General features: G+C 44.4%; 1 protein-coding gene across 3 annotated transcripts in view; it reads left to right on the top strand.

Moving 5' to 3' along the window:
- ANO4 (anoctamin 4) overlaps positions 1 to 17449 on the top strand; it is a 384866-nt gene extending 367417 nt beyond the window's left edge. For all 3 annotated transcript variants that reach the window (XM_073545027.1, XM_073545026.1, XM_073545025.1), the window contains one exon: positions 16867 to 17449. The gene's annotated coding sequence lies outside the window, so the exon portion shown is untranslated. The remainder of the gene's footprint in view (positions 1 to 16866) is intronic.
- Positions 17450 to 20326: the final 2877 nt, after the last annotated feature.

The raw sequence follows: 20326 nt of genomic DNA, 5'->3' as shown, positions 1-20326 counted from the left end.
TCCTTAAGGTGCGTCAAAGTTTGCATGAGCAGATGCATAAGTGGGATGCTCATGCTTAGGATGGCGTCGTCTGCGCTTACCAGCCGTGTGCATTCCTCAAAACACTGAAGGACTTTACAAAGGTCTTTCAGCTTCGACCACTGCACACCTGTCAACTCCATGTCTGCTCTCAAAGTGCCTGGCCGTGTATCCTCCCACAAATGCATTATGGCCTGCCTCTGCTCGCACAGCCGCTCTACCATGTGCAGGGTGGAGTTCCACCTTGTTGCAATGTCGATAATGAGGCGGTGGTTGGGAAGGTGGAGCAATCGCTGCAGCTTCTGCATACGAACGGAGTGTACAGGCGACCGGCGGATGTGCGCGCACAGTCTTCGCACCTTCTGGAGCAGGGCTGTTAACTCCGGATAATTTTTGAGGAAGCACTGCACCACCAGGTTCAAGGTGTGAGCCAAGCAAGGTATGTGGCTGAGTTTTGAAAGGTCTATGGCTGCCACAAAATTACGGCCGTTATCACTAACTACCTTGCCTGCCTCAAGATGTACACTGCCCAGCCATGACTCAGTTTGTCGCTTCAAGTACTCGGCCAGCACCTCGGCGGTATGTCTGTCGCCCAAACACATCATCTGCAACACAGCCTGCTGACGCTTTCCACTAGCTGCTCGATAGGGGGACACATCGTGTGCAACAGTGGCAGCTGCAGATGGAGTGCTCGTACGATTGCGCTCTGTGGACGTGCTTTCGCTTCTGGAGGAGGTGGAGGAGGAGGAGGGTCGAACGCCTACAGCCAACTGTTTCCTATACCGTGGGCTAGGCAGCACTGTCCCACCACCGCTGTCCCCTGTGGACCCTGCATCCACCATATTAACCCAGTGCGCAGTGATGGACACGTAACGGCCCTGGCCATGCCGACTGGACCATGCATCAGTTGTGAGGTGCACCTTTCCGCTCACTGACTGCTTGAGTGCATGGACAATGCGGTCTTTCACATGATGGTGGAGGGCTGGGATGGCTTTGCGAGAGAAGAAGTGGCGACTGGGTAGGTCATAGCGTGGTACTGCATAGGCCATGAGTTCGCGGAAAGCTGTGCTTTCCACCAACCGAAAGGGCATCATCTCAAACGAGATTAGTTTGGCAATGTGGGCGTTCAAACCCAGTGTACGCGGATGAGAGACTGAGTACTTTCTTGACCGAATCATAGTGTCTGGGAGGGTGAGCTGGACTTGAGAACTGCATATGGTGGAAGTAGCGGTGGACAGGGCGGACTGAGAGAGGGTTGATGATGGTGATGGAGTTGGTGTTCTTTCTGATGGCCTAGAATCAGTCTTTCGTTGATATAACAGTGGGATTCCCTGACTGCTGTGGCCTTGCAACGACACCTCAACATTTGCTGCTGTGCTAACCGGTGGGCTTACAGTGGGGGAAACAATGTAGCATTGCTGACTACCTTCGTTGTGATCAGTTGCACATGTGGCACTTGAGGTTTGGAGTTGTGTCCACGCTTGCAAGTGCATGCTGGTTAAATGTCTAAGCATGCAACTGGTATTCAAATTTTTCAGATTTTTCCCTCGGCTAAAGGTCTTTGCGCACTTCTTTCAGATAACCTTGGCCTGATCATGAGGATTTTGTTCAAAAAAGTGCCACACTGCACTCTTCCTACTTTGGCAGACATTTTGCGGCCTAGCACGCTGTGATCTTTTGACCCTCTGGACAAGCTGTCCAGCAACTCTTTTGATGTTTGGAACCTGTCTTTGGAGTGCTCCGGGCCTGCCAGATAACAGCTGTTGCGATGTCGATGTCTGCTGTGGATGCTCCTCATCTGAGCTATTGGAAGCAGCACCCTCTTCCCCCAATGGATGCCAATCTGGGTCAACAACTGGGTCATCCATCATCTCCTCTTCTATGTCATGTGCACCTTCCTCTGTGTCACCGTGTATGGTGGTATAGTGTGCGGGAAGGGGCACCTGAGTCTCATCAGGGTCAGAATCTGGCTCTGTACACTGCGAGGACAATGTAGTGCTCTAAATGAATGTACCAGCAGAATCATCCATCAGCGGCTGTGCATCAGTGCACTCCATGTCAGATTCATCTTGGCCTGGGTAATTCACCATTTCACTTAATAATCCAGGCATGGTATGTGAAAACAGCTCCATGGAGTAATCAGTAGTATGGCCTGCGTCATCCTTCAATCTTGGTTGGGGTGAAGGACACAAGGAAAGGTGTGGTTCATGAACATGAGCCTCCAATGACGACTCAGTGCTTTTACTTTTTACAACTGAAGAAGAGGAGGCGATAGAGCTGGAGGCTGAGTCAGCAATGTAAGACAAAACTTTTTCCTGATGCTCTGGCTTTAAAAGCGGTTTGCCAACTCCTAGAAAACTAAGCGTTCGAGGCCTTATGTAGCCAGACGATGACGCAGGCTCAACACCTCCTGCATTCGGTCCTATTTTGCTCTTGCCACTACCATCAGATCCACCACCAACACCATCATTACCAGCTGCCAACCCCCGCCCAATTCCACGGCCTCTTCCACCAGCCTTCCTCATTTTTGGTAGAAATGTAGACAAAATCCAACAAACTATATAGTATGTAAAACAAGGTGTCTATAGGACAGGGGAGATTTTGAATTTCTGCACACACTTTTGGACACTGGACACTTTTGGATTGTGTGAGGCCCACTAATATCTGAGCGCTATGTGACAGGCTCGATGGCACAGCTGTGACCTAAGTGACTAGAGAATAAGTGAGATTTTGAATCTCTGCACACACTTTTGGACACTGGACACTTTTGGATTGTGTGAGGCCCAATGAATATCTGAGCGCTATGTGACAAGCTCGATGGCACAGCTGTGACCTAAGTGACTAGAGGATAAGTGAGAGTTTGAATCTCTGCACACACTTTTGGACACTGGACACTTTTGGATTGTGTGAGGCCCAATGAATATCTGAGCGCTATGTGACAAGCTCGATGGCACAGCTGTGACCTAAGTGACTAGAGGATAAGTGAGAGTTTGAATCTCTGCACACACTTTTGGACACTGGACACTTTTGGATTGTGTGAGGCCCAATGAATATCTGAGCGCTATGTGACAAACTCGATGGCACAGCAGTGACCTAAGTGACTAGAGAATAAGTGAGATTTTGAATCTCTGCACACACTTTTGGACACTGGACACTTTTGGATTGTGTGAGGCCCAATGAATATCTGAGCGCTATGTGACAAGCTCGATGGCACAGCTGTGACCTAAGTGACTAGAGGATAAGTGAGAGTTTGAATCTCTGCACACACTTTTGGACACTGGACACTTTTGGATTGTGTGAGGCCCAATGAATATCTGAGCGCTATGTGACAAGCTCGATGGCACAGCTGTGACCTAAGTGACTAGAGGATAAGTGAGAGTTTGAATCTCTGCACACACTTTTGGACACTGGACACTTTTGGATTGTGTGAGGCCCAATGAATATCTGAGCGCTATGTGACAAGCTCGATGGCACAGCTGTGACCTAAGTGACTAGAGGATAAGTGAGAGTTTGAATCTCTGCACACACTTTTGGACACTGGACACTTTTGGATTGTGTGAGGCCCAATGAATATCTGAGCGCTATGTGACAAGCTCGATGGCACAGCTGTGACCTAAGTGACTAGAGAATAAGTGAGATTTTGAATCTCTGCACACACTTTTGGACACTGGACACTTTTGGATTGTGTGAGGCCCAATGAATATCTGAGCGCTATGTGACAAGCTCGATGGCACAGCTGTGAACTAAGTGACTAGAGAATAAGTGAGATTTTGAATCTCTGCACACACTTTTGGACACTGGACACTTTTGGATTGTGTGAGGCCCAATGAATATCTGAGCGCTATGTGACAAGCTCGATGGCACAGCTGTGACCTAAGTGACTAGAGGATAAGGGAGATTGGATTGCTTTTAAAAAAGCAGTTTGTGGAGCAGTGGGTAAACAGCAATGCCAGCCTGTCAGGAAGCCTTAAAAGGCAGCCCAACAACCAACACCACTGATACACCACTATATAGCCTCCCCTTGCACTGCACACAGTGACTGGTGTATTGTGCAGGCCAAATTGCTATCAGCAGCAGAAGCAGTTTTTTTTTCTTCTCAGCAGGACAAAAAAAAAAATTGGGATTGCTTTTAAAAAAGCAGTTTGAGGCCCAATGAATATCTGAGCGCTATGTGACAGGCTCGATGGCACAGCTGTGACCAAAGTGACTAGAGGATAAGGGAGATTGGATTGCTTTTAAAAAAGCAGTTTGCGGAGCAGTGGGTAAACAGCAATGCCAGCCTGTCAGGAAGCCTTAGAAGGCAGCCCAACAACCAACACCACTGATACACCACTATATAGCCTCCCCTTGCACTGCACACACAGTGACTGGTGTGTTGTGCAGGCCAAATCGCTAGCAGCAGAAGCAGTTTTTTGGTCTTCTTCCCTGCCTAACGCTCTCCCTACAGAATCAGCAGCAACCTCTCCCTATACTGAGATCGGCAGAAGTAAGATGGCGGTCGGCATGCACGCCCTTTTATACCCCCTGTGACGCCCACCAAAGCAAGCCAATCACTTGCATGCCCTTCTGAAAGATGGTGGTGACCCGTGCCTATGTCATCACGTTGCCCACAGTGTCCGTGGATCCTGATCGGCTGAAAAAGAGCGCAAAACAAACTTTTGAAACGCGACTTTGGCGCGTAAGTCGCCGACCTCGTGGCCGACCTCATCCTAGGGTCGGGTTTCATTTCATGAAACCCGACTTTGCCAAAAGTCGGCGACTTTTGAATTTTTTCGACCCGTTTCGCTCAACTCTAGTGGCTAGTGCTTGGTGAGGCAGGCTGGGTGCTGGTGCTCAGCAAAGGAGCTGTTGCTGCTAGGTCTGTAAGTGGAGGACGCCGGAAGCAATGCTGAGGGAGGCGGCTTGATGTGGGGCGGAGCTTGTGTGACATCACACTAGAGCTAGGACGGGTGCATGAGAGAGGCACAATAACTACGTGTTTCAAGGGAAAACTTCCCTCTTCATCAGGGTTGTGCCAGATAGCGTGCATACCGTCCATTTATAGCAACGTTTGATCAATTCAGCGATCACCTGACCCAGATAACCATTTAGACTCCTTAATTGGTTGTGTTTTGATATTGAATGTGTTAGGAATGGCGGAACGCACTAAATAAAAAAAACTAATAAAGTGCGTTCGCCGCTCAGGGTCCACCGTACAGTAGGTGATATAACCGCTGCTAAGTGGTGGCAGGAGCAATATGGCGGAGGTGCGCACGGGGTTAAGCTTCACCCAGGTGCGCAGAGCAATCTCTGTTGCGTCACAGAGATGCCAAGCACAATACAATAGGGCTGAGACTGTTAAAGTCACAGTGCTCAGAATAGTTGCACACATGGTATCAGGTCACAGGAGCAGAGCCAAGGACAGCGGGACTGCGTCCCTCTAGACCTACCGTGTGTGCGACGTCGCAACTGCGGACGCCAAGGAGTGCTGCTACTGCAGCACGGTGTGGGACACTGCCGCTACACGACAATGCTAGTACGCAAGCGCAGTGTCGGACGCTAGCAACTGTGGACGATGAAGCAGAGGCGCGCTGGCGCTGGTACTAAACTCAATCCCTAACCACAAACGTAATATCAGAGGGTAGGGGTTTCAAATGAGTCTTTCACCAGAATCATGCATCCGTCCTCATTCACACAGCAGCAAGTATGACTATACTAGCACATGGCGGAACAGCCATGCGCGCGTTTTATAGCAGCCGGGAACTTCCGGAAGCCTCCAGATCTCCGAGCTGAACCAATGAGATCTGAAGCAGGACCTGAGCACATGACTCCCGATCTCCAATGGGAGATCATCTCATGAGCATGCTCAGAAGATGGACAGAAGGACTTAAGCCCCCGTTACACATAACCGATTTTGTGACGTAGTAGCGATATTGCTAGCGATATCGTTATGTCTGATACTTACCTCCCACCGGCTCCCCCGCTGCTCATCGCTGGTCGCGCGAGAACGTCCTGGATCATTTCTCGTCGGGCGCTTCCTGCTGGGCTTCCTGTGGTGCCGACGAGCGACGCGTGGACTCGGGCGGGAAGACGTCAGGATCGCCGCGTCTGACAGGTAAGTAGCGACCCCCGACCCCTGCTATGTCACTGGTGAGATCTGCCTGTGTGGTAGCTCACTAGCGACCACTTAGCGATGCACCAGCGATCCATATCGTTGTCGGGATCGCTGGTACATCGCTAAGTGTAACGGTACCCTTAGCCTCTGGAGAGATTTGCTGCAAGGCAATCTCCTCTGCAATCTCCTCTGCAGTAGATAAACAGCAGGAGACTGCAGAATGTGATGGTCTGGATTCCTGCAGAGCCAATGCAGGAATCTGACGCCTAACAGAATGTATGCCTCAATCCCAGCTGAATAAATGTAGGACCCTGGAGTTTGCCATTAATGTGAAGGCATAATTAAAAACAAAAACACAGATTAACCCTACTTTATCCAGGAGATTTTTGTACATATAAAATATAACTTGTATTTGGATAATTATACGCACACAAAAAAGGGTAACTGATGTCATGAAACAGCAGACCCAAAGAAGAGAACCAAGAAAAAATCCGTAATAATAAAATATATATTTTATTAATGGAAAGTTAAAAAATGTATAAAATTTGGCACAAAATACATACACAAGCAGTGTAAACAGAAGGGGGCACCAAAAACTCACTCCATATTGTAATTACAATGTGAAAGTAAATCACAAAAATTTAAATATAAGGCATACCAATTTAAATCACACATAATATAAGGTCACATGTTAAGCCATGTCCATGTTCACAAAAGGTGATAAAAATAGGCTGATGGGATTGTGATACATAGGGTGATGCTAAGATTTCTCATGAAGAGATTAACTAGCCCGAGTACACATATAAAAAAATCAGACACCCATATCTAGAGTTGAGCAACTTTAGTCGGATCGGGTTTCATGAAACAAAATTCGTTTCAGATGAAACTGGTCCGACTAGGGCAAAAAAAAAGTCGGAGTTTCGTCCGAAACCCGACCCCAATGCAAGTCAATGGAGAATAAAAGTCAGCATTGAGCGGATGACATTCATCCACTCAATGCCAACTTTTATTCCCCATTGGCTTGCATTGGGGTCGGGTTTCGGACGAAACTCCGACTTTTTTTTGCCCTAGTCGGACCAGTTTAATCTGAAACGAATTTTGTTTCATGAACCCCGATCCGACTAAAGTTGCTCAACTCTATCGTTAACCGTTAATAAGACCATCATAAATTATACCTGAAAAGGTAGACAAGAGACCAGAGAAGTGAGCTGTGTGCCCCCTCGCCCCGACACGCGTTTCGCCCACAGCTTCTTCGCCCCCAGAAGAAGCTGCAAAGAAATCTTATTACCACTCTATGTATCACAATCCAATCAGCCTATTTTTATCACCTTTTGTGAACATGGACCTGGCATAACATGTGACCTTATATTATGTGTGATTTATATTGGTATGCCTTATATTTAAATTTTTGTGATTTACTTTCACATTGTAATTACTGTACAATATGGAGTGGGTTTTTTGTGCTCCCTTCTGGTTACACTGCTTGTGTATGTATTTTGTGCCAAATTTTATACAATTTTTAACTTATCATTAATAAAATTTATATTTTATTATTACAGATGTTATCTTGGTTCTCTTCTTTGGGTCTGCTGTTTCATGACATCAGTTACCCTTTTTTTGTGTGCTTATGTCTTTTGAAGTACCAATTGTTCAATATTATTTTGGAACTAATTTTGTGTTTATTTTGGATAATTATAGAAGAATACCAAAAAAAAAAAAATGTCTTTGTGCATAAAATACCTAATTGGGCTCCTTAATATATTGTGATTAATATTAATGGTATGCTAGAATGCAGGACCTTGGAATTCCCTATTACTATGAGGCCATGATTAAGAACGAAAAACACAAATAGATCCCTCTTTATCCAGAAGATTTTATGTGTATATAAAACATACCGTAACTTTTATTTAAATTATTTTAAAAAGATGACAATAAAAACATGTCTTTGTGTATAAGAACATGGTAAAATATATGTGAGATTAAAATTGCATACTGAAGTGTGCCGTATGCATACTTATGTACCAGAAAAAAATAAATAAAATTTTTTCCCTTGGTCCCTAAATAAACCACTTGGTTCGAGATCACAATTTAATTACCGAGTTTTAAAACTGCTATGTAAAATGGCTCTGAAAGAATGACTAAACAATTAATAAAATGAACTAGAAATTATGAATTAACATGATGATTATAAGATAAAATTAAAATTAATGAGCCCTGTGTGGGCATGGCGGATCATGAATAATAGTGCCGATAATAGTGGTATACATGAAAAAAGGGGGGGGGGGGGAAGGGTAAGACAAGAATGGGTAAGACTAGAATGCATATAGTTCGATTTCATGGTTTAGGCCCCTTGGGGCTAGGCTATCCAAAGTATAAATCCACCTGGATTCTACCCGTGACATTGCTTTAAGGTAGTCGCCCCTTCTGGGATTTGGCCAAACCACTTGTATACCTAGAAAAGAGACCCCTTTACAAGACCGATTATGAACATCCAGAAAATGGCAGGATAGTGGATGTCCCTTGTAGCCTTTCTTGATGTTATCTAGATGCTCTTTAATTCTAACGTGTAAGGGTCTCTTGGTTCTCCCTACGTAAATTTTGCTGCAAGGACACTTAAGAATATAAATAACGCCCGATGTTTGGCAAGTAATACTATCCCTGATATAGAATGTATTATTATTAATTATATCCGTAAAGTGCTTGTGCAATTGTCTAGATGTTGCCGTCCTAACGCAACAAGAACACCTCATGCATGATAGGAAGCCCAATGAGTTTGAATCAGTATGGGTTGGTTGAGTAACGTGGTTGGTAGAATTGTGCATTTTCGTGGTTGGCGCTAATATAAGGCCTAGATTTTGGGCCTTAGTGTACACAAACCTTGGTCTTTTTGGAAGCAATTCACCTACACATTTGTCACCTTGTAGGAGTGGCCAATGTTTGCATACAATTTTGTTGAATGATTTATAACCTGAATGAAATTGAGTAATGATATGTAATTGTTGGCCCAAAATTTAGGCCTTGCCAAACATCTTTTTAAGTGAGAGAACTTGCACAATTGGTGGCTGACTAAATACTTTTTCCCCCACTGTATATATATATATATATATATATATATATATACTAGATGGTGGCCCGATTCTAACGCATCGGGTATTCTAGAATATGGCCAATGGGAGACTGACATTCAAAAGATGGTCCAGGACGATCCACCACGATAGGTGATCTCACAGCGGGGGCCTGGTCACACTGAGGCTAAGTACCCACGTTGCAGAAATGCTGTGGAAATTTCCACAGCATTTCCGTAACTCCCGCCGTGGGAAAAACGCGTGCGAATTCGCATGCGTTTTCCCGCAGAAAATATGCGTTTTTCATGCGATTTTCGCATGTGGAATTCAAGCGCATTCCAAGCGATTTGAAGCATCGCTTGGAATGTGATTGACAGGTTGGTCACACTTGTCAAGCATAGTGTTTGACAATTGCGATCAAATTTTTACTATAGATGCTGTCTATGCAGCATCAATAGTAAAAGAGCCAACAATCAGTGAGAATCACTCACTATATACACAGATAGCATATATGAATATTCATAAGACAATAGAAACCTTCTCAATTAGATATGAATAAACCAAAATAAAGTCCAAATTAATAAAGACTTAAAAAGTTTTTATTTAATTACACAATAAAAGGAAAACCAAACAATTGGACATAATACAATACCATAAAATGTCATAGTATAAGGAGATAGTTACATAGTAAACACATGGGCCATGAATAAATATAGTGATCATAAAAAATCCATCAGCAATCTAAAGTGCATATAGTAAGCAGACACAGGGTCTGAAAGCTCAAATAAAGTGCATAGGAAATGTAGTAAGATCATAGATACTCGTGATCAGTGGCTCAATGTGTCTCCAGCTCCCTCCAACGTACGTTTTGCCTACCGTGGCTTTCTCAAGGAGTCAAACTCCTTGCAGCACGGTCAGAGCCCTGGTGTGGAAGGAGTCAGAGGGGATTTCCTTGTAGCTCTGACAGAGCTTGGTGGCAGCGTTTCAGGAGGAGAGCTGCATTCTGGTGGTGGACTCTGTTGCCAGGAGCAAGTGCATCAGAGTAAAGCTAAGTGGTGTTTCCCTGTTTGTGCCTTTCCTTTATGTATGTTTCAGTGCAGCGGTGGGATTAGTCTCTGCACTGGCCATTTCACTAGAAAGGGGTAGGTGCAGGGTGAACTAGGGTTTAAGGTATCCTGAACGGCGCCAGGTGCGGAACCGGCCTTGGGATCGGTAGGAGTGTAGTGACACTGACTCAGGGGAGTGCAGGAGGTCTCCACATCACCGTTCCCTATCGCAGGGCCCACCATTGTAATTGTTTCCCTGGTGTTTCCCCTTATTATTTAAATTTGCCCGGCTGGAGGCGGTGTATCCGGTTTTACGTGTATTTCTGAAATTCGCCTGCTGGAGGCGGTGTATCCGGCTGCATGTCTTATTATTTAAATTCGCCTTACTGGAGGCAGTGTATCCAGGGTTGCATGTGTCATATAAATTCGCCCTGCTGGAGGCGGTGTGTCCAGTCTCATGTAACCATTACAAGTATTTGCTGATAACATGCTGCATTCATCTTTCCCTCAACTTTGACCAATTTTCCTGTACCTTTGTAGCTCACACATCCCCAAAACATCAGTTATCCACCTCCGTGCTTTACAGTAGGAAAGGTGATCCCTTCATCATAGGCCTTGTTGACCTCTCTCCAACTATAACGTTTATGCTTGTAGCCAAAAAGTTCGATTTGGTCTTATTATTATTATTCCAAATTACATTGTTCCAGAAGTTTTGAGGCTTGTCTCTGCACTGTTTTGCATATAGTAGGCGAGTTACTTTGTGGCATTTGCGCAGTAATGGCTTTCTTCTGGCGATTCGACCATGCAGCCCATTTTCATCAAGTGCCTCCTTATTGTGCATCTTGAAACAGCCACACTGCTAGTTTTCAGAGAGTACATTATTTCAGGTGTTTTTTTCCTGAGAAGGAGTTCTGTGAGACTCTGAAACGCGTCGAATAAAGACCACTGTATTAATAATCCGAGTTTTTAGTGATTCGCAGCGCGGATAGTCTGACCACATTTTTCCTATTCTGACTTTTCAATACCAGTAATTTCATGTCCATGGTGCTGTGATCAGGCATACAAAAACGTTTTGCCACAGGTAGATCCATTCTTTTTTCTCTTATTTTGTGGCGATGAGAATTCATCCTTGTTCTAAGCTTTTGCCCTGTCTCCGCCACATACAGACCCCCAGTTGGACATTTAGTACAAATAATTATGGTGCGGTCGCTGCACGTCCTCCCTTCATCTCTCTGTTGTCCCAGCGAGGCAGCTTCTTCCTGTGTTCAGCGGCCACGTGGTACCGCTCATTAAAATAATGAATATGCCCATAGGCGTGGAGCGCATATTCATTAATTTAATGAGCTGTACCATGTGACCGCTGAACACAGGAAGAAGCTGCCTCGCTGGGACATCAGAGAGATGCAGGGTGGACTTTCAGCGACCGCGCCAGGAGTGGGTGAGTATGACGGGGGGAGGACAGGGGGAGCTGTGCCGAGCCATGACGAGCCATGCATACACGGGGGGAGGAAGGGTAGGATGCCGAGCCATGCATGCAGCAGGGGGAGGACAGAGGAGTCATGCATAAAGCAGGGGGAGGATGGAGGAGCCATGCATAAAGCAGGGGGAGAACGGAGGAGCCATGCATAAAGCAGGGGGAGAACGGAGGAGCCATGCATACAGCAGGGGCAGGATGGACTAGCCATGCATACAGCAGGGGAAGGACGGAGGAGCCATGCATACAACAAGGGGGAGGACGGAGGAGCAACGCATACAGAATGGGGGAGGACGGAGGAGCCATGCATACAGCAGGGGCAGGATGGAGGAGCCATACATACAGCAGGGGCAGGACAGAGGATCTATGCATACAGCAGGGGCAGGGCAGTGGAGCCATGCATACAGCAGGGGCAGGGCGGAGGAGCCATGCATACAGCAGGGGCAGGGCGGAGGTATTATGCATACAGCAGGGGGATGACAGAGGAGCTATGCATACAGCAGGGGGATGACAGAGGAACTATGCATACAGCAGGGGGAGGATGGAGGAGCCATGCATACAGCAGGGGGAGGATGGAGGAGCCATGCATACAGCAGGAGGAGGATGGAGGAGCCATGCATACAGCAGTGGCAGAACGGAGGGGCAATGCATACAGCAAGGGGAGGACGGAAGAGCCATGCATACAGCAGGGGATGATGGCGAGGACGCCGAGCCATGCATACAGCAGGAGGACGGAGGAGCCATGCAATACAGCAGGGGGAGGACGGAGGAGTCATGCATACAACAGGGGGAAGACAGAGTAGCAATGCATACAACAGGGGGAGCCACACATACCAGGACAGGGATGAGGGGACAATGCATACCCGGCTTATACTCGAGTCAATAAGCTTACCCAGTTTTCCATGGCAAAATTAGGTGCCTAAGCTTATACTCGGGTCAGCTTATTCTCGAGTATATACGGTATATATAATATATATATACAGTATATATATATAATGTTGTGAGGGGCTGATGGGCTTAGCTGCTCCTCGAGGCAGACTCAGGCACACAGGTGGTTAAAGTCTCTCGGTGGTTTATTGCCTCATAAACCAAAAACAAAATGGTAACATAAAAACAGACTGTCCAGCTCAAATGAAAATAAACAGTTCATATACCATCCTGCCCAGGTCCTCTGGGACAACACCTATGGCAGCTCTCACAGGAGCTAGCAATCTGGAGGCTTGCTTTCCTCCACATACATGGACAGAGAAAAAAACTGGCTGGACACAACTCCCCTTCAGCCACACCCTGGAGGTGGAGATATGGTGGGTATGTGTCCTGCCCATCTCTGACCTACCACCATGAAAGCCATGCCCATATAGCAACTGGATTAATCTCAGCACATATCATACTGGAGAAAACACTTATGGCTTTCAAATCACACAGGAAAGCAATCTTTGTGGCACATATCTCCCCTCATGTACGACAACAGTGAGTCTGTCACCTTCGGACACCAAACAGGGAATTTGGAAGAGTGCATCTGCATTCACATGTAGCTTCCTGTGCCTATGTTCTACGTGGAACGTGAAATCCTGGAGGTCTAAGAACCATCTCGTCACCTGGGCATTCTTACCCTGTTTCTCCCTTAACCATCTCAGAGGGGCATGATCGGACATGAATTTGAACCTCTGGCCTAGTAGATAATACCTCAACGTATCCACTGCCCATTTTATGGAGGGGTAGAATCCTGTTGCAATTAAAAATGCCTGAGGCTAAGGGGTGGAGTGCTCAGTCAGAAGGTTAATACAAATATCAAAAAACTGACCTCCATAGCGATATAGACTTTAGTCTAAGAGTGGATTCACATTAGGTTCCCAGAGAGATGTAGACTGTCTAAGAGAGGATTGGCATTAGGTCCCTGGCAACGAGAATCACCTCATCGTGGCTGCCAGGTACACATGAATTGGACAATTTATGCACTAAACGTTCTCAATTTTTCATATTTCTAGTGCAATAATGCAGTTCAGTTTTCATATTTCATGTTTGCATGCTATAGCGCTACAGAGTGCTGCTTTATTTGTTTGAGGGAAAAAGTATTGAACATGAAGAAAGAGGTGCAAAAAGACATGGAAAGTCATGACACCAGCTGGAATCATCAGTAATTAGAAAGCAATGCTGCCACATAGTGCAAAATAATATCAGCTGGTTCAACTGATGGCCTATAAAAAGGTGTCTCATTATCATGATGTTACACAAGAAACAGCTCATGATGGGTAAAACCTGTGAGCTCTCTCAAGATATTCGGAACCTTATTTAATAAAATCATGCCAAGAAAAATCATTTCAGAACTTTAGTGTCACCTTTTGTGTCACTACAATGTTATCAGGTGGAAAAAGAAAAATAAAGAATTAAAATAATGTGGTTTCATAAGTACGTACACCCTTAAACTAATATTTTGTTGAAGTACCCTTTGAATGTACGACAGCATTCAGTCTTTTTAGATAGTAGTCTATCAGCATGGCACATCTAGAATTGGCAATCTTTACACTCTCTTCTTTGCAGTAATGCTCCAAATTATGAGACATTTCTTGTGTAGAGCTCTCTTCTGGTCAACATTGAGATGTTTAATTGAATTAATCTCTGGACTCTGGGTGGGCCATTTCCAATCCTTGATCTTTTTAGTGGAAGTATGCTTAGGGTCATTGTCATGCTAAAAGGTGAAATTCCTCTTCATATTCAGCTTTTTAGCAGATGGCCTGAACGGTTTGATACAAAATTGACTGATATTTGGAACTAATTCCCCAGTTCCAGCTGCTGAAAAGCAGCCACAAAGCATAATGCTTCCTCCACCATGCTTCACTCTGGGTATGGTATTCTTTTGGTGATGCATAGTGTTAGCTTTGTACCAAACATGTTTTGGAATTGTGGAAAAGAAGTTTTAGCTTGGTCTCATCAGAATGTGACACTGTTTCCTACATACTTTTGGTAGACATGATGTAGATTTTGGCAAAGCACAGTCGGGCTTGGATATTTTTCTTTGTAGAAAAGGATTCTGTCTTCAAACTCTACCCCACAGGACAGACAGAAGAATATTGGAGATTATTGTCACATGTGTACACAGCAAGCTAGTACTTGCCAGAGATTCCTGTAGCTAATTTAATGTTGCTGTAGGCCTCTTGGCAGCCTTTCAGATTAAATTTTCTTTGTTTTTTGAAGGACATCCAGTTCTAAGTAATGTCACTGTTCTGCCAAATTTAAGTCACTTCTTGATGGCCGAATTCAGTGTTCCAAGGTCTATAGAATCACCTCATGGATATCTTTTAACAAGATTAAATAGCTAGACATATACAGTGGGTACAGAAAGTATTCAGACCCCTTTAAATTTTTCACTCTTTGTTTCATTGCAGCTATTTGGTAAATTCAAAGAAGTTCATTTCTTTTCTCATTAATGTACACTCTGCACCCCATCTTGACTGAAAATAAACAAAAATGTAGAAATTTTTGCAAATTTATTAAAAAAGAAAAACTGAGATATCACATTTTCATAAATATTCAGACCCTTTGCTCAAACACTCATATTTAAGTCGCATGCTGTCCATTTACTTGTGATCCTCCTTGAGATGGTTCTACTCCTTCATTGGAGTCCAGCTGTGTTTAATTAAACTGATAGGACTTGATTTGTAAAGGCACACACCAGTCTATATAAGACCTCACAGCTCACAGTGCATGTCAGACCAAATGAGAATCATGAGGTTAAAGGAACTGGCCAAGGAGCTCAGAGACAGCATTGTGGCAAGGCACAGATCTGGCCAAAGTTACAAAAGAATTTCTGCAGTACTCAATGTTTCTAAGAGCACAGTGACCTCCATAATCCATAAATGGAAGAAGTTTGGGGCCACCAGAAGTCTTCCTAGACATGGCCATCCAGCCAAACTGAGCAATCGTGGGAGAAGAGCCTTGGTGAGAGAGGTAAAGAAGAACCCCAAGATCACTGTGGCTGAGCTCCATAGATGCAGCAGGGAGATGGGAGAAAGTTCCACAAAGTCAACTATCACTGCAGCCCTCCATCAGTTAGGCAGTTAGGCCTTTATGGCAGAGAGGCCTGATAGAAGCCTCTCCTCAGTGCCAGACATATGAAAACCCGCATAGAGTTTGCTAAAAAAAAAAAAAACACAAGAAGGACTCCGAGACTATGAGAAATAAGATTCTCTGGTGTGATGAGACGAAAATAGAACTTTTTGGTAATAATTCTAAATGGTATGTGTGGAGAAAACCAGGTACTGCTCATCACCTGCCCAATACAATCCCAACAGTGAAACATGGTGGTGGCAGCATCATGATATGGGGGTGTTTTTCAGCTGCAGGGACAGGACAACTGGTTGCAAATGAAGGAAACATGAATGTGGTCAAGTACAGTGATATCCTGGATGAAAACCTCTTCCAGAGTGCTCTGGACCTCAGACTTGGCTGAAGGTTCACCTTCCAACAAGACAATGACCCTAAACACACAGCTAAAATAACAAAGGAGTGGCTTCAGAACAACACTGTGACCATTTTTGACTGGCCCAGCAAGAGCCCTGTCCTAAACCCAAATGAGCATCTCTGAAGAGACCTGAAAATGGCTGCCCACCAACGTTCACCATCCAACTTTACGGAACTGGAGAGGATCTGCAAGGAAGAATGGCAGAGGATCCCCAAATCCAGGTGTGAAAAAACTAGTTGCAACATTCCCAAGAAGACTCGTGTCTGTACTATAGCTCAAAAGGGTGTTTCTACTCAATACTGAGCAAAGAGTCTGAATACTTATGACCATGTGATATTTCAGTTTTTCTTTTTTTTTAATAAACTTGCACAAATTTCTACATTTCTGCTTTTTTCAGTCAAGATGGGGTGCAGAGTGTGCATTAATGAGAAAAAAAATGAACTTTTTTGAATTTACCAAATGGCCGCAATGAAAAAAAGAGTGAAAAATTTAAAGGGGTCTAAATTCTTTCCGTACCCACTGTATGTCAATGATGACATTAGTGATGTAGTTGCAGCCACCTCCTACTTAGATCTCCATACAAATCAGTACTGCTTAAACAATGGGGCATCAAGAGAGGCATTGCTTGACATTTTTGTTTCATTTTCATTTAGATCATTTGGATTCTATGCTTTTACTAACATGAACCCCTGTACTTTTACTTACAGAGAAAAATTATAACTATGTTACATCCTATTGCATGGAAACAAGATAGAAGGCTACAGCTCAGCACAAGTACCAAGCAACTGATCTGCTGTGAGACCAATGTGAAATTGCATCTGCTAATTGCACAGCAAGCATGTGGTCACTGGAAGACATCTCGTGCTTTACAAAGTCTGGGCATAGAAATGGATACAGTCAGACTTTCTTCCACCTTTTTCTATGTTCATTTGCTTTTTTGCTTCATTTTTGTTTAACAGATGTGAATATAAATTTCATAGTTTAACGTGTAGGATATCTTTCATTGGATCACCAAATTTGGAACTGCAAACCTGTTTACAGCGCAACAATTTTTTCGTACTTCAGATCCTTCTGAGGAAAGTTTCTATATTATTGTACATCTTATAAAAATGTAAATAAGTGTATATAGCGTTCAAAGATCTTCATTATTTGTATATAGCCAAAACTACAGAGAATGTTCAATTTTCAAACTTTAAATGAAGGTTTTTGGGGGGCAAATCTACATTTTTGCTTGCATAATGTGATGCAATAAACTAGAATATGCACCTAAATGGCTTATTATTTTCAGCATTTTATGTCTCAAGTTTTACTTACGGTACTTAGTTTGCTTATCCATTTCTCATGTACAAAATTCTAACCTGTGAAAAACTGAAACACCAATAGTTCACCATGCATGTATGTAATGTATTTGTATTTGCATTTATAATCTTATTTTTTACTTAAAGGAGTATTTTTTAGTTGTCTCTCAAGTAGCTAACAACTTTCCAGTCCCTTTACTTCATGGTTTCTGGCAGAGCGGGCTCTCTTCCTTGAGTGATAGTTCTGGTGATTGGCAGAGCTGTAGTTTTAGTAGAACTATACAGCTCAGCATATGTTCTTCTGTAACACATTCAGTTATGAGTGGTTTGTTCTTTTTCCTGTATGCATTGTTCCTCATATTAAATGTATTGTGTTTCCTTTGGTGCTGAAGAGGTTAACGACCCTTCAATAATGGTTAGAATAATCATGCATCTCCATCTCACAGTTGCTCCTGTCCTGCTCATTTCCTCTCTTTATAAAATAATCTGTCCAGACCTTCTTTTCCTCGCCAGTTAAAATTTACTTCCTGGTTTGCTGGAGTTGCTGTGCTAAAGTTGGAGATTGTTGTTGCTGCTGGAGATTGTTGCATGCTGTTTTTGGTTGTATGCTTTAGTCATTCTCATTTGGTTAGTACATCCCTATCCCTCTATATACTCCTCTCTACCTTTGGTGAGTGTTTTGTATGTTAGTTTTTGTATGTTAGTTAATTAGTTTTTGTTAACCCCTGTTTGCCTTACGTGTTTCTACATTATATAGAATGTTATAGCATTTCTGTCCTAGGCCTCCTGGGGGAAGGGGAGTGGACAGCTTATGGTATAACCTGAGAACAGTAAGGCTACTACTCACCTTTAGAGACACTATTGGGAGCAAGGATAATTAGGCCCCCAGCTCCAGGGATGGTGCAGGGCCCCTTTCCCTAATCTCATACAGTCACAGCATCCCATTTTCACTGGCCCCACATTTTTGGATCTTGACATGGATCCTGTTGCTAAACTTGTGAGACAGCTGCAGGGTTTGCTTTTTGAGCTACCAGACCAACAGGCTAAAGTTTCCTTACAACAGACAGTTGAACTGAAACCTAAGATGGAGCAGGATATATTTGTTGCATTCTGGGAAGCCTTTAATATCTATTTCAGGCTTCTTCCGTGGTCATCTGGGAGTGTGGTACAGAGGGTGGGGATTGTTGTCTCTCTCCTTCAAGCGGACCCTCTATCCTAGGCCTTCTCACTTCCATCCGACTTAGTGTCACTCCATTCAATGGATAGACTTTTTCCTGGCTCTTGGCCTCATTTATGATGACCCGGATGGGGTGTTCCTTGCGAAATCTAAACTATGTAAGATCCAGCAAGGAGACTGACCGGTAGAGGAATTTTGTTCAGAATCATGTAGGTGGGCCACTGACACTCAGTTGAATGACCCTGCCCTTAGGAGTAAGTTTTGTCAAAGCCTGTCTAAATGGCTAAAAGATACATTGGCGCAGTATGAAACTGCAGCGTCGTTGGAGGCCACCATGGCTTTGCCTTACCTATATACAGATGCCTCCAGGATAGACCTATAGTGAACCCACCCCCTGTGGTACTTCCTAGAACTGAACTTCTCACGTGTGCCTGAAGAACCTCACTAGGGGGGCTTCCCCTTGTTATGAGTCTCTTGGGGCTCACCGCAAAATGGGGGTGTGCTTTTACTGTGGCTAAAAGGGTAATTTTACTGGGGTTTGTCCGTCTCTACCTAAACACCAGAAGCCACAGGAAAACTTCTGACCCCAGTTTGTGTGGAGGATTACAACCTGGGCCTAGATATTTTCTCCACAGGTGTGTTTCAGTTTATCCTACCTGCAGAAGTGGTTATAGGTACAGAAACTGAGACAATATCTGTCCCTTGAGAGGGAGGGGGAGGAAGGTGAGAACCTAACTGCTGAATAAAAATCATTGGGCTGCAGAGAGTTGTCTGGGATGTTAAGAATTAACCCCTCTCTTGGAATGTAGCTCCTACGCACACTCAGACAGTGTCTGGGTAGGCATTGGTGGTCAAGTTTCATGGAAAACAGAAGTACACTAGAAAAGGAAAAAGTTCTCCTTGCAGGAGAATCACAGCAGATAGAAAAAGCAAGTTATTTGCAAACTTGCTTACTTTCATTCTAACTGATTAAAGCAATTTAATAACTAGAGAATACCACTTTAAAGGGGTTGTCTCATAAGTGACCTTTATGGGGAAGGACATTTCCTTGGCTATACTGTATTCAGAACTCCCATAGCAATGAGTAGAGAAAGCTGGTTCCTGTGTGGCCACGTCTCAGAATGGGAGGAAAAAACTTGTTTTGGAGATAGTTGGTGTCCTTGAAAGGGAACCAGCATGTCTTAGGGTACTGTTACACTAAGCAATGCACCAGCGATCCCGACAACGATATGACCTGGTAAGGATCGCTGGTGCGTCGCTAAATAGTCCCTAGTATGCTGTCAAACAGTCAAATTTGCCCAACGACGCAGCAACGATCTCGGCGTGATTTCTGGTGCGTCGCTTAGTATCACACAGCAGTGATTCTGATGACTCCCGCCTGCGTCCATGATTTCTGAGTCGCTAACGAGGTCGCTCATCGGTTTCAAACACAGCAATGCATCCTGGCCAGCGGGACACCAGCGATCAAAAAATGGCCCAGGACATTCGTGCACGATCAGCGACATCGCAGTGGGGGCCTGGTCGCTGCTAAGTGTCACACGTAACGAGATCGCTGTTGCGTCACAAAATTGGTGACGCATCAGCGATCTCACTAGTGATCTCACTTAGTGTGAAGTACTCCTTAGACATTTGGCAGTTCCATTCAAAGTGTAGCACAGCTTCTATTCTTTGCATAGAAACTAGTATGCAGTA

The sequence above is a fragment of the Dendrobates tinctorius genome, unplaced genomic scaffold (genome assembly GCF_039654945.1).
Source record: "Dendrobates tinctorius isolate UK_male_01 unplaced genomic scaffold, ASM3965494v1 ptg000139l, whole genome shotgun sequence".
Classification (NCBI taxonomy): Eukaryota; Metazoa; Chordata; class Amphibia; order Anura; family Dendrobatidae; genus Dendrobates; species Dendrobates tinctorius.
This window is presented reverse-complemented; position numbering and strand designations above follow the sequence as displayed.